General features: G+C 44.2%; 1 protein-coding gene across 1 annotated transcript in view; it reads left to right on the top strand.

Moving 5' to 3' along the window:
* cdh5 (cadherin 5) overlaps nucleotides 1-12,191 on the top strand; it is a 58,036-nt gene that overhangs the window by 17,119 nt on the left and 28,726 nt on the right. Inside the window, exon 3 of the mRNA XM_010751838.3 lies at nucleotides 6,166-6,509. The gene's annotated coding sequence lies outside the window, so the exon portion shown is untranslated. The remainder of the gene's footprint in view (nucleotides 1-6,165; nucleotides 6,510-12,191) is intronic.

Here is a 12,191-nt window from a genome sequence, read left to right as displayed (position 1 = left end):
ACATGCAGCTAACAGACTGAGCTAACAGCAGCTAGCAAACTGAGCTAACAGCAGCTAACAGACTGAGCTAACATGAAGCTAGACAGCAGCTAACAGAGCTACATGCAGCTAACACTGAGCTAACAGCAGCTAACAAACTGAGCTAACATGAAGCTAAGCTAACAGCAGCTAACGAGATTGGAGCTAACAGCAAGCTAACAGACTGAGCTAACAAAATGATCTAACAGCAGCTAACAAACTGAGCAACAATGAGCTACAAGCAGCTAACAGACTGGCTAACATGAGCTAACAGCAGCTAACAACTGAGCTAACATGAGCTAACAAGCAAGCTAACAGACTGCAGCTAACACAGCAGCTAACAGCAGCTTAACAAACTGAGCTAGAACATGAGCTAACAGCAGTTAACAGACGACTACATGAGCTGAACAGCAGCTAACAAACTGAGCTAACATGAGCTAACAGCATTACAGACTGAGCTAACATGAGCTAACAGCAGTCTAAACAAACTGAGCTAACATGAGCTAACAGCAGCTAACAGAGCTAGAGCTAACAGCAGCTAACAGAGCGGAGCTAACATGACTAGACAGCAGCTAACGATGACCTAACGCAGCTAACAGACTGAGCCTAACAGAGCTAACTAGCTAACGACTGAGCTAACATGCTAACGCAGCAACAACTGGAGCTAACATGAGGCTACAGCAGCTACAGCTGTCAGCAGTTTACTTCACTGTCCATCATGAACTCTGTAAATCACAGAGAGTTGAGGAAATCAGGATGATTTAAAAGTTATAGTGTTGTTTGTGAGTTATGTTTGGTTGAGTTGACTCGGCAGACATCGATGTATCTGGATTTGTCCTCTTGTCGCTGTCGGTTCCCTTTCAGTAAAACAAGCAGACGTGTAAGGAGGAGTGACGGGCTGTCCCGCAAACAAACCAGACAAAATGTCACAAATATGATGGAAACTCTCTCGTGTTTACAACGTCCACTTTCCTTTTCCCTCCTCTGTGTCTCTCTGTCATTGCTGTCTTTTCAAAATCCTCATGCTCTTGGCCTACTTTCCTAGATAAAAATTGCACCTCCGCCCGCTCATGACATGTAAGAGGAAACGGGTGATATTCCCCCACGTGGTTTGTGGAAGAAACCACACGGAGAGCCAACCATCAAGACTAGGGACTGAGAGCGAGAAAGAACGAGAGCGAGAGGCAAACGTCTAACACGACAGATCTTTTTTAACACTGCTACATCTGCCTACAGCGGGCTGCTTTCATCATTAACACCTACAATGCTTTTGCCATGAGCACATTCCAGAGTGGGTGGGTCCAGCACTGTGAGTTTAATACTCTGCGCATAACTTTAAGCCTTAATATAATGTGAACAGGTGAGTTTGTATATAAATTCACCCTCCATTACAGTTGTCATGAACGGGGAAGTTAGCTACAGAGACCAAAACTGTTTTTTTGTACCGGCGTGTAAACATGTTTATTTCGGCTGTGAAGTGGACATTTGGACATGGGGACTTATGGAGACTGACTCACTCTGAGCCAGCCTCAGGTGGACGTTAGAGGAACTGCAAGTTGTTGGCTTCATTTCCCAGTAACAGAGGTTGCTGTTTGATTTCATCCACTGAGGTATCAAAAAGTTCATGCAGGAAGGTCAACATTGTTGTGGAGAAGTTGCTGAAGTCAAAGGTCAAGGTCTCAGGAGTTCAGAAAGTGTTCAGGAGCCTCTGATGCTGTTTTATTTATTGACGCTTGTATCAAGGAGATTAGAGACACTCTCAAAGTTATCAGAAGTGCCGAGTCGGTTCAAACATTCTGCCAACTCTCTCTGGGATATCACATGAAACGCCACAAGGATAACAGCACGCCAACTACTACACGCCCAGATGAGTCCCAGAGAGCATGCGCGTTACCCATGGGTGTGTTATCAGCCCTTTCAGTTGACCAAGATTTTCTGTAAGTCCTGAGACCAATGCTGTACCCGCAGATACCTAACACCCACCTATCTAATATGTTGATAACGGCCGCTAAGCCAACCACAAGGTCCCTGTGACCCTGGGGACCACAACCAGTGTGGAGATAGACTGGCACACCTACTGTCCCCCCACAGCCACCCAAACCTAATACTGCCTGCAGGCTCCAAGGCCCCACGGACCTCGCCCCTCGAACCTCAAGCGCCAATCGAACGATCGGCCATCAATTTGTAAACATCAGAAGTCGACAATGATAACGAGAGCCAGAAGACCTCTGAATCGCTACCATCGACCTCTTGCTCGGATAATCAGAGAACACTGGCCAATCCGCTTCACAGTCTCCAAGTGTTCACAATAGAACCTGTCCAGTTGATACTTCGATTCAGTAAGAGTCAGTTATCAAACATTGCTGAGCACGTTCAGCTTAGTTCTAGAAATGAGGAGTTCGACCAGAACCAACAACGGTCGAGATACGGTCGGGCGGGATATTTGCCGCGAGCAACTGATACTGTTATGTATGCCTGGTACTCCGCAGCGGGTGTCCGGGGCAGCCTTCTTCTCCATGTGTGTTGCTCCTTCTTTTAGCAGAAAAGATCTGATCAACATTCAATTCAACCGTTTGTATGACTTGTTCGATTCCAGCCGTCCTTAATTTACAGGGTCTTTTCAACCCTTCTTTTACAAGCCCACTTCCTTCATCAGTTCCCCGTCTTTCGTTCGCTACCTGGATGCGCCTGGTCTTTAGCTCCCGCTCGGTAAAGTTCAAGAATGTTTGCCAGTTTTCGCTCTAACTCGAGCGTTAGATTGTCCTGCCGCACACACTTCCGTTTCAGTCCAACTATGTTGTTCATTATTGCACTTTCTTTGTTTGTGAGATTATTCCTTTTGATAATCTACCTGGAGTCGTTTCACTTTGTTGAGCATCATCAGAAGTCACCGACATTCACCATGGAAATACAAACCGACTGGGCGCTTTCTCATCAATTAACACAGATCCAACTTGCATTGTTGTGACAGCCTGACTAGATGCATCTTGTCATATTATGAATATGCCTTTATACTCGTCGTGACACTTGTCAAACGCTCTGTAATCTTCGAGGAGGCGCCTGTTCACCACCCAAATCCTACACCTGATGATGCTAACACTGGCCGCCAAACTGGCAGCAGAAAACTTCATTTCAGTCCCGCAGGTCCTTGTATCAGTTCTCTTTACCAGATAAACGATGCGGTGGACTTTTTTGAAAAACAGGCAGTTTCAATATACGTTTCTTAAACGCGCTGTTTCTTCTTACAAAACAGCTTTCTACGAAATGTATAATCTGTTTGATTAGTCCTGTGCGGAAATTGAAAGCTGAGGCTACTTGAGCATAACACCAATCTACGCGGATGGAGAATCCCACAGGCTCAGATATGTTGCTGCTTGCTTGTAGATAGCAACGCGTTGAACGTGTAATTTGATGCAACGAATGGGGGTGGAGGTCTGGCTGTCGTGGTGGAAAGGTGAAGTTGGAAGGAGAACCGTACGCCTCAAGCTTGAGAAATACATGGAGGGGAAAACAAGCCAACCTGAGTCCAGTCCTCCATAAGTCCCATGTCCAAATGTACCCAACTATCACAGAGAAATAAGATAGGGCTGATACTTCTCAAGCGTCTCGGCCGAAAACAACCCTTCGAGTTAAAGCTATCAGTATCGAAAACTGTTGCCTGTTCAGATCCGCGATACCCTGCATTCGGTTCTTCTTGTACCCAGCATCAAGAAAAAAATTATCTGTTCCATATGGTTTTGCTCACAGCCAATCACCACACAAGCGGTTCTTCGCTATCAATGCGCCGTGTGATTGTCCACCAATAGTTTGCTATGGTGGTTTAAAGGCGGTTCAAGCCGTGCGTCAGGTTTGCAACGATTGCTCACATGAATCGAATTCAGTCCTTGAAAGACAGTATCGCAATGACTAGGTAATCGTTGGTAACGGTAAGGTAGTCGAACATTTTAAACATACGCCCACCCTAGAATTAAATGTTTGACATCCTGCGTTCATGGAGGGGCCTACGTCCAGGTTTTAGAAAATTCTTTGTTTGCGTGCCTGGTGGCATTTTGGAGGAAGCATTACATTGTCATTGATGCTAGGGTCCCTTCCATTAAAAATAAGAGCACCTATGGAGGAAAAGATGAGGGGGACGGGTGAAAAGTCCAAAGAAACGGAGAGGCAGGCTGATAACGATTACAACGAAAACCTTGGTTGTGTGCTTGACCGGCGGACAAGCCTGTGACGGTGCGCTCCCCGATAGGGCCATGACATCAGTAAGCAGAACAGGAATGGTTCGAAACGCGTGACTTGGAGACGGAGATCTACGCGACACCGTACCGTGGCACAAGAACAACGAGTCCACGCCACGCAGAGAGCCCAAGTCAGAAGAGTTCAGCATGTGTTTATAGTCACGATCATGTAGGCCGCGCCGGCGACACTTTGTTAATGCACTCTGCTCGATCACATAAAGGCCTCACAGAGATGTTTAGCTCATGTTAGCTCAGTCTGTTAGCTGCTGTTAGCTCAGTCTGTTAGCTGCTGTTAGCTCATGTTAGCTCAGTCTGTTAGCTGCTGTTAGATCATGTTAGCCAGTTTGTAAATACTGTTGTAGTGTTTGTACCACAGGTGTTTTGGACCACCAGAAAAGAACAAGAAGAAGAAGAAGAAGAAGAAGAAGAAGAAGAAGAAGAGGAGGTAACCAGGCTCAGCAGCTTCTATGGACATGATGGCAGAGGAGAAGAGAGTGAAGAGGACGCTGACGGAGGAAGCTAAGAAGAGAAAAGGAGAGAGTGAGCGAGCAAGAAGCCGCCGGACAAGAGTAAATGTGGGACTGACTTTTAGTGGTTGGTGAGAGCTTGGTGAAATAAAAGGCTGAAAGACAGACGCCGAGCTGGGCTGACTGCTGCTGGACTAGGCAGTGACATCAGCTGCTGCTGGATGATCAGAAGTAATGTAATCAGAAGAAATACTCGAGTACAGCTGGACACAGTTACACAGTGGGATTACAAAAGGACTGATCGTGAAGACTTTTTCTGTTTTTAAAATCACTAGTTTCTTCCTTCTCTGTCTAAAATGAGTGAAAGATTTTCCCTGGAGTTAGATGTTCGGTCTCTGTCACACATAAGATGACATTTAGAGGAGTGTAGTTCACCGGGGAGGAACGAAAACAACAGTGGGTGAATAAAAAATATCCAAAGAAAGAGAAAGTCTCCATAAAATATGATCCAGTTTCAGCAGAATCAGTGAAATAGTTGCTGCTGTGTGACTTAGTGCCGTAAAGTGTTACGTACTTCTCAAAGTTACATAGTGTGAGAACAGACGTTCACCTGATCACAGGTCAGTGTGGGTCACCTGATCACAGGTCAGTGTGGGTCAGCAGGAGGTCACAGACGTTACACAGTGTTGCTTCAAAATGAATATTTTCAGTTTATTTCTTCATTCATTAATGGAAAGGCAGAGACAAACACACTGTGCACACACAGCTCCTGCGATGAGACTCAGTGTAAATGTAGATTTTTGTCATGTTGACGTCGAGGCAGCGCCGCTCCCAGCTGTCTGCCATAAAAATATCGTACGCGAGAGTGGAAAGTGAAATTGCAAATAACAAGAGAGCGAGAGCAAACGGAGAGAGTGAGAAGAAACACAGAGCGAGGGAGGGAGGGAAAGGAAAAGAAAGACAGATCTGCTGTTTGCATGTGGAAACACAAACACGGCACGATTCGCCAAATTACTGGTGACCGACTCCCCCCTGAAGAGACGAGGAGGGGAGGAGGGTGAGGTAGATGGTGTGTGTGTGTGTGTGTGTGGCGAGGGCGTCCGACTCATCTAATTTAGCGGCTTAAACAAGATCTCTCTGTCAGATACACTCACACACCCAAAGTCTGAAATATTTACCAGCCTCATGTGGGGAAATCTCTGAGGATTATCCCCAATAACCTGTTTAACTTAATCCTTATCTCGCACACATGAATAATAAATCTCTCCCCCTCTCTCTGAGAAGTAACGCCTCTCCCACCTTCCCCTCCATCAGCCTCCCTCCCTCCTCCTTCCCTCTCACACACTCGCTTCATGAACACGAGCCGGCTGCTCTCGCCGCCTCTCCGAGCGTCTCTGAGCTTGTGTTGACGTCTCAGCTTCTCTCTCTCTGTTTTCCCCTCCGTCCAGGACAGGAAAAGGAGGGAGGACCAGCACCGGGCGAAGAGGACTGACCACAATAACAGGAAGAGGAAGTGGGCAGTGACCTGCCCACAGCTGTGCTTCAACACTTTTTGACCAGTGGATGAGGAAACCACATCAGAGGCGATTGGTATTTAAAGAGAGGAACAACCTGAGGAGTCGATAAAGGTGGAAGGACAGCTGGTTTTTGTCTGTGGAAACTCTTACTGCATCATCTGGTCCAGAGAAGGATTTCTATAAACACCTGCTGCTCTCTTCACCAGGAGAACCAGGAGCTGGTCTGAGCCGCTCTGTCACATTCATAAAGAAGAACTTGGACTTTCTCCTGCCTGGTAAGTTTCCTTTCATTCTTCTATCTCACGGTTGGAGGACTGATTGCACAGGTGTGTTACATGTGGGGGTGTGTATTTGCATGATGTTCAGCAGCAGATCCTCCTGGAAACGCTCCAGGCCACTTTCCCAGTCACGCTCATGAATACCGGGACCAGATAACTTGACCAAAATAACCTGAAACGACGGTTAGACAAGCTGTCCAACCGCCGTCACTGCGATCTCGGGCAGCTCAGTGTAGATTTGAATGCTGTAATTGAGCGCTCTCCTCCAACATCCAACGCCTCCCAGAGGCCGGACTGTCACTCCTGAAGACAGACGGCCGTGAGCATTAAGACGATACAGGAGGAAATGTGAGATGTTTCAAAGCGAGCTGAATCCACCAGGAGATCTTTCTGCGGTTCACACGTTTTGTTCCAGCTGTCAGCTTGAAGCTCTAAAGTTTGAATGTTCCTGAAGTGCTGTCTGATATTCCTCTGAGGTTCAGATCTTCCCTGATGCTGTAGTCTGAGCTGTTCCTGTTATTTTGTCCACCCCGTGTTTGTGTGAATAGTTGTCGCTCTGTAGTTGTGTGTTTTGGTGTGTCGGCCCCCCCCCCGAGTGAGGTGATTTGATTTGGATGTTACATCGAAAGCCGTCGATGCAACTAAACCCAGTGGTCTAATTCCTGGAGAGGGAACGATCAGGGAAAATCCTCCGGGTGCCATCTGGGAAACACACACACACACACACACACACACACACACACACACACACCAAGATTCATGATTAGAAGCATTCATTCATTCAGATATATGTCAGAGTGCTTGACAAGCTGTCCAGCTGTGGCGATGTCAGCTCGGCTGAAAGACCCGCTCAGGGTTTGTAGTGTCTGTGTTCTGCATTCACAGGATATAACACGTTTTTATTATTTAGTTCATTAATATCTTTAAATTTTAGGTCCAGAGCTCCACCTCAGTTAAACATCCATCCTTTTTTTCATCCACCTTATCCTCGTCACCCTGACAGATCTCCAGTCGATCTCAGAATTTTAAATGATGCAAACAGGCCACACTGTAAAAAAATAAGTAAAAAACTGTCTTTAAAATAAATACAGTATAACCTTTTCTAATATTACGTTAAAAACATGTTAGCACTGTTGATTTAACCTGTAAGGTTTTTTTTGTTTTTATTCCATATTTTAGATTTTACGGTGAAAAGCTGCCAAACAACGACAGTAAAATACGCCATTAAATAATAATAATAATAATTCACAGTCTCGAATGTAAAATTCTACTTTATTCTGTATAAATAAAGTTTTTTCATGACGTCTTTCACTGTCATTGATGCCTTAACAGCGTGTACATGAACTACATGATCATGCCGTGTGTTTCATAAGGATGAGAAAACGTCTGAGCTCCTTCAACATCTTCAGTATTTTTTCTGTATCCGGACATTTCAGACAGCTGAGGATAACACGGCAGGCTTTAAATGACTTTCAGATGACTGCTGGTCATTACTGTCACTGTTAGAGCCGGCCGACATCTTTCATGAGCAGCTCGCTTTAATACAATCTGATTCGTCTGATTGTGGAAGAAAATAGAATTAACCAGAGTGTGTGTGTGTGTGTGTGTGTGTGTGTGTGTGTGTGGTTCATAGTGTGCCTTGCTGGCAGACAGTTTGTTAGAAACTCCTCTGTGATTGAACCTGTTTTAATCGACACACTGCAGCGCTTCAGCGGCCCGACGTCACGGGTACGAGGCTGTGAAGTCACGTCCTGTTCCACGTACACGTACACAAATAAACAAAACTGGACAAAAGTGAGATGAACTGACATTTTCAGATGTGTAACATCGACACTTTAAGTCACTTTCAGAGTTGTCATTCTGACTTCAGCTGCTGTGTGTTGTTTTTCTGGCTCTGGCATCAGAAGATGACGTCCACGATCGACAGAACTCTGATTCACTTGGTTGTCTTCAAACTGCGAGGTCTGGGACTGGGCTAGATTCTTCTGATTCTTTATTATTATTCTGGCGTTGGACAGAGCCACTGGTGGCTTCGGTTTCAGAGATAAATTTGGCATGACACTTCCTGTGAATGATGCAAAGTTGTATCATACCAGGAAAGAGAAAACACGAGTTTATCTGTGGGAAAAAAAGGTGATAGGATGAACGAGATGATTACAGGTGAACTAAAGACAGACAGGTTTCAGACTGGGCTGAGCTTCTGTCTTCGGACTCGTGCGTGAACTTCAGCGACCCTCCAGCAGGATTATGAAGTCGTGTTGACTCGTCTCTGTGCTTCGGCCTTTGGTTGAGCGAAACTAGGTCAGACCTGTCTGCCAGTCACAAAACATGGCAGAGAATGACAAGTGTATCTCTGCTGCTCCGTCACGCTCGCACACACTCCCTCGCCTGCAGACAATGTACAGATGTAATTACAGATATTCCTGGATGTGATTTATCCTTCATACCTCTGGAAGATGCCACAAATAACTCTGTGAGATTTGCATGCATGGTGGTGCAGCATGCAAATAAATACGGTGAAACCTTTTCTTATATTACGGTAACAGGATATTAGTACTGTTGATTTCACGTATCAGGTTGATGTTTTAGTCCCGCAAATAACTCCATCAACTCAACTCAACTCAGCTTTATTTATAAAGCCCTTTAAAGACAGCCGCAGCTGACACAAAGTGCTGTACATAAAATAGAACATGAAATATAAGACATATAAAACATAAGAACAATATAAAAACAATAATAAACGATAAAACAATGTTAAAATAATAATAAAGCAAAAACAGAAACAGAGTCTCATGCTGGGTTAAAAGCCAAGGAATAAAAATGTATAAACCACGACGGCAAAAGACTGAAATATGCCATTAAATATTACTGTGTTTTACTGTATAATTAACAGCCTCTAATGTAAAATACTTTATTCTGTATACAATCCCTGAAACGTCTGTATAAATAAAGATTTTGACATATTACGATTACGTATTTTACTGTCATGGTTTGGCAGTTTTTCTGAAAATAAATAAAGGTTATGAAATATGACTGTGTTTTACTGTAAACCATAATACACCATTATACTTCCCGGCATATTTTACAGTCTTTTTACTGTCGTGGTTTGTATATCTCCAGCTGGTTTAACAGGGAAGCTTTGGTTGCATCTGCACCATCTTATAAAGGTGCTAAATTTGCTTTCAAGGTGAGATAGAGAGAGTGACGGGGACGAAAAAAAGACGAAGAAGAAAGGCGAGAAAAGGGAAAAAAGGCGCGGTGATGGACAGGAGACAGAAATAAACCGTGAAAAAAGAAGAGACAGAGAGAGAGAGGTGGAGTTTTCACCTTGAAAGAGTCGAAGTGGAGGAATTTAAAAGAACGAGACAAAAAGTTAAGAAACGGAGACAGACGTGAGGGCTGAATACCAGGAAGGGTGTGTCCACTTACTAATGATGACCCTTCATTAACACGCCCGACGGCATTTCCCAGAGGCATTGTGTTTACACTTCCTGTTGCTGATAAGAGAAGGCGTGATACGCTGACCGGCTTCAGGAGGAAATGCCCTTTTAGGGAAAACACTCCCCGTGGATTTGTCATCAACTGAATTAACCGTACGTGTTAATGTTGATGTATGTGTGTGAGTAAGATAAGTCAGGTCCGCTTTGCATGATACAAAACGCCTCTGATGGATGCAATAAGACTAATGTTGCCAGATGTTTCGGTTGTTTTTTGTTCACATAGCAGATACAAATATTCTTTTCAATCGGCATCACGAAGCGAGCGCGCCCACCTCCTGGTTAAAACAAGTTATGTAAATTCATAGATCATTAATTAAGACGCTCTCACGTTCTGTTTGTTCTCTGCTTGGAGAGCTTCAGGTCTTGGATGGACATCTAGGAAAATGAACAAAGATGAAAAACATCTGTGTTAGATCTGATCCAGAGTCAGGGGAAATAAAAACTGAGGGAGACTTCCAAGGCGCAGTTCACAAAGACCAAAGTCTAATCAATCAGAGCTCATGGTTACAACTGTTAACTCTTAATAACATTTAAATAACTCTCTGTCTCGTTTACCAGCTTTATACGACAGAATCACAACATTTTTATATCTAGTCACTCGAAAAAGCTCAACATTGATGAGTCTGGTGATCTTTCAAGTTATCCAACTTCTTTACTGGTTTAAAGAAACTGAAAACAGACTCTGCTCATCTGGTTTTGTTTTCCGTGAAAGTCTTTCTGCATGCAGGCCGACATTCTGTATCTGTACGGCGCAGTGTGCGACGGCTTTGTTTGTCCAGAACATGTCGACAGGAAGGATACGGGTTGACGCACAGGGTGAAGAGAAGGACACTAAACAGTAGCTCAATGGGAAGTAAGTTCAGTTCGTATCAGAGACAAAGAATTAACTGAGCTCAGCAGTTGGCACTTTTCTTTTGTGAAATTAAATATTTTAGCTGCATGATACGATAAGTTTAATTAAAAGGAGAAGTCTTCCTCACGTCCTAGTTCTTCTGATGGTCTGGACTCTTTTTCCCCCCCTCAGTAGTGGTCGATGGTACAGTCCATAAGACTTGGTGCCACCTTTGTAAATCTTAATCTCATAACCGAAGGCCAACTTCCACCGGGTATGGACGCGATGCATTCAGATGCCACCAGAGTTATTTGCAGCCGTGTTTCAAACCTCCTCTGACCATAAAAACACCCCAAAACGAAATAATTTAACTACGTAGCACAGGACAAGAGTCAAACAGAACAGGGACCCCCACATGTTTCACATCTTTAGCCTGACCTGGCCTAAAAAGTTCACGTATAATTATTATTGGTTATTAAATGCCAAGAGCGTCTTTGGACATGTCCACTGATTCATCCAATTGGAGTGCAAATGCATCCGCTGTTTGTAGTTTCTCAATTATCTGCACCCTCAGTCCCCATTACTTTGGTGAAAATTGTCAATTATTATGACAAAAATTGGAAGAACCCCTGCGGTATCTCCGCGGACAGCCTGAGGGGGGTGGACCCCTGGTTAAATACCCCTGACGTAGCATAGTTACATATTTAGAAACACATAAACCAGAAAAATTACCAAAATCTGAGAAAGTTAACAAAGGCTGGTGGGCAAAACACGATGGAGTCTGAAGAGAACGGACCAAAACAGTGTTGTGGCCATGAAACGTCCATGAAATAGTTTGAAATTCTAGAAATAAAGACGCGTCCTTATTGAGTGTAGACGTGCACCAACATCCCAACTGATACATGACAAACAATGAAAGTTGTAACCACATATAAGATGGAAAATGGAAGAAAGAACAAAGTCAGAGCAGCACAGTAACAAGTGAGATTAAGTTATAAGACGGCAAAACGTCCACAATCAAAAGGAGTCACAGTAAATTTCAGCTTAATTAATTTGGCCCTGAAAAGAAACTAAACAAAGAAAAACACAAGAGGAAAAATAAAACCCAAACAAAGGGATGTGAACTAAAGGTCTTTGTTTGAGCTGATTTGTGGGGAGCCGTGTGAAAAGGTCAGGGGAGGTCAGCAGTTTACGAGATTAGGCCATTAGAGGAAGAAGACTTTGTGCCGATATAATCCCCTCATCCTAATCTCTCTTTCTCCCTCCCTACTGCTAATGGCTGGAAGACAATAAAATGCACTAATCTGTCTACTGGGATGGCGCAGGGCTGCGCTGAGATATCTGCTG

This window comes from Larimichthys crocea, unplaced genomic scaffold, assembly GCF_000972845.2.
Source record: "Larimichthys crocea isolate SSNF unplaced genomic scaffold, L_crocea_2.0 scaffold146, whole genome shotgun sequence".
Lineage (NCBI taxonomy): Eukaryota > Metazoa > Chordata > Actinopteri > Sciaenidae > Larimichthys > Larimichthys crocea.
Note: the sequence above shows the minus strand (reverse complement) of the source record. Positions and strands in the feature narration are given on the sequence as shown.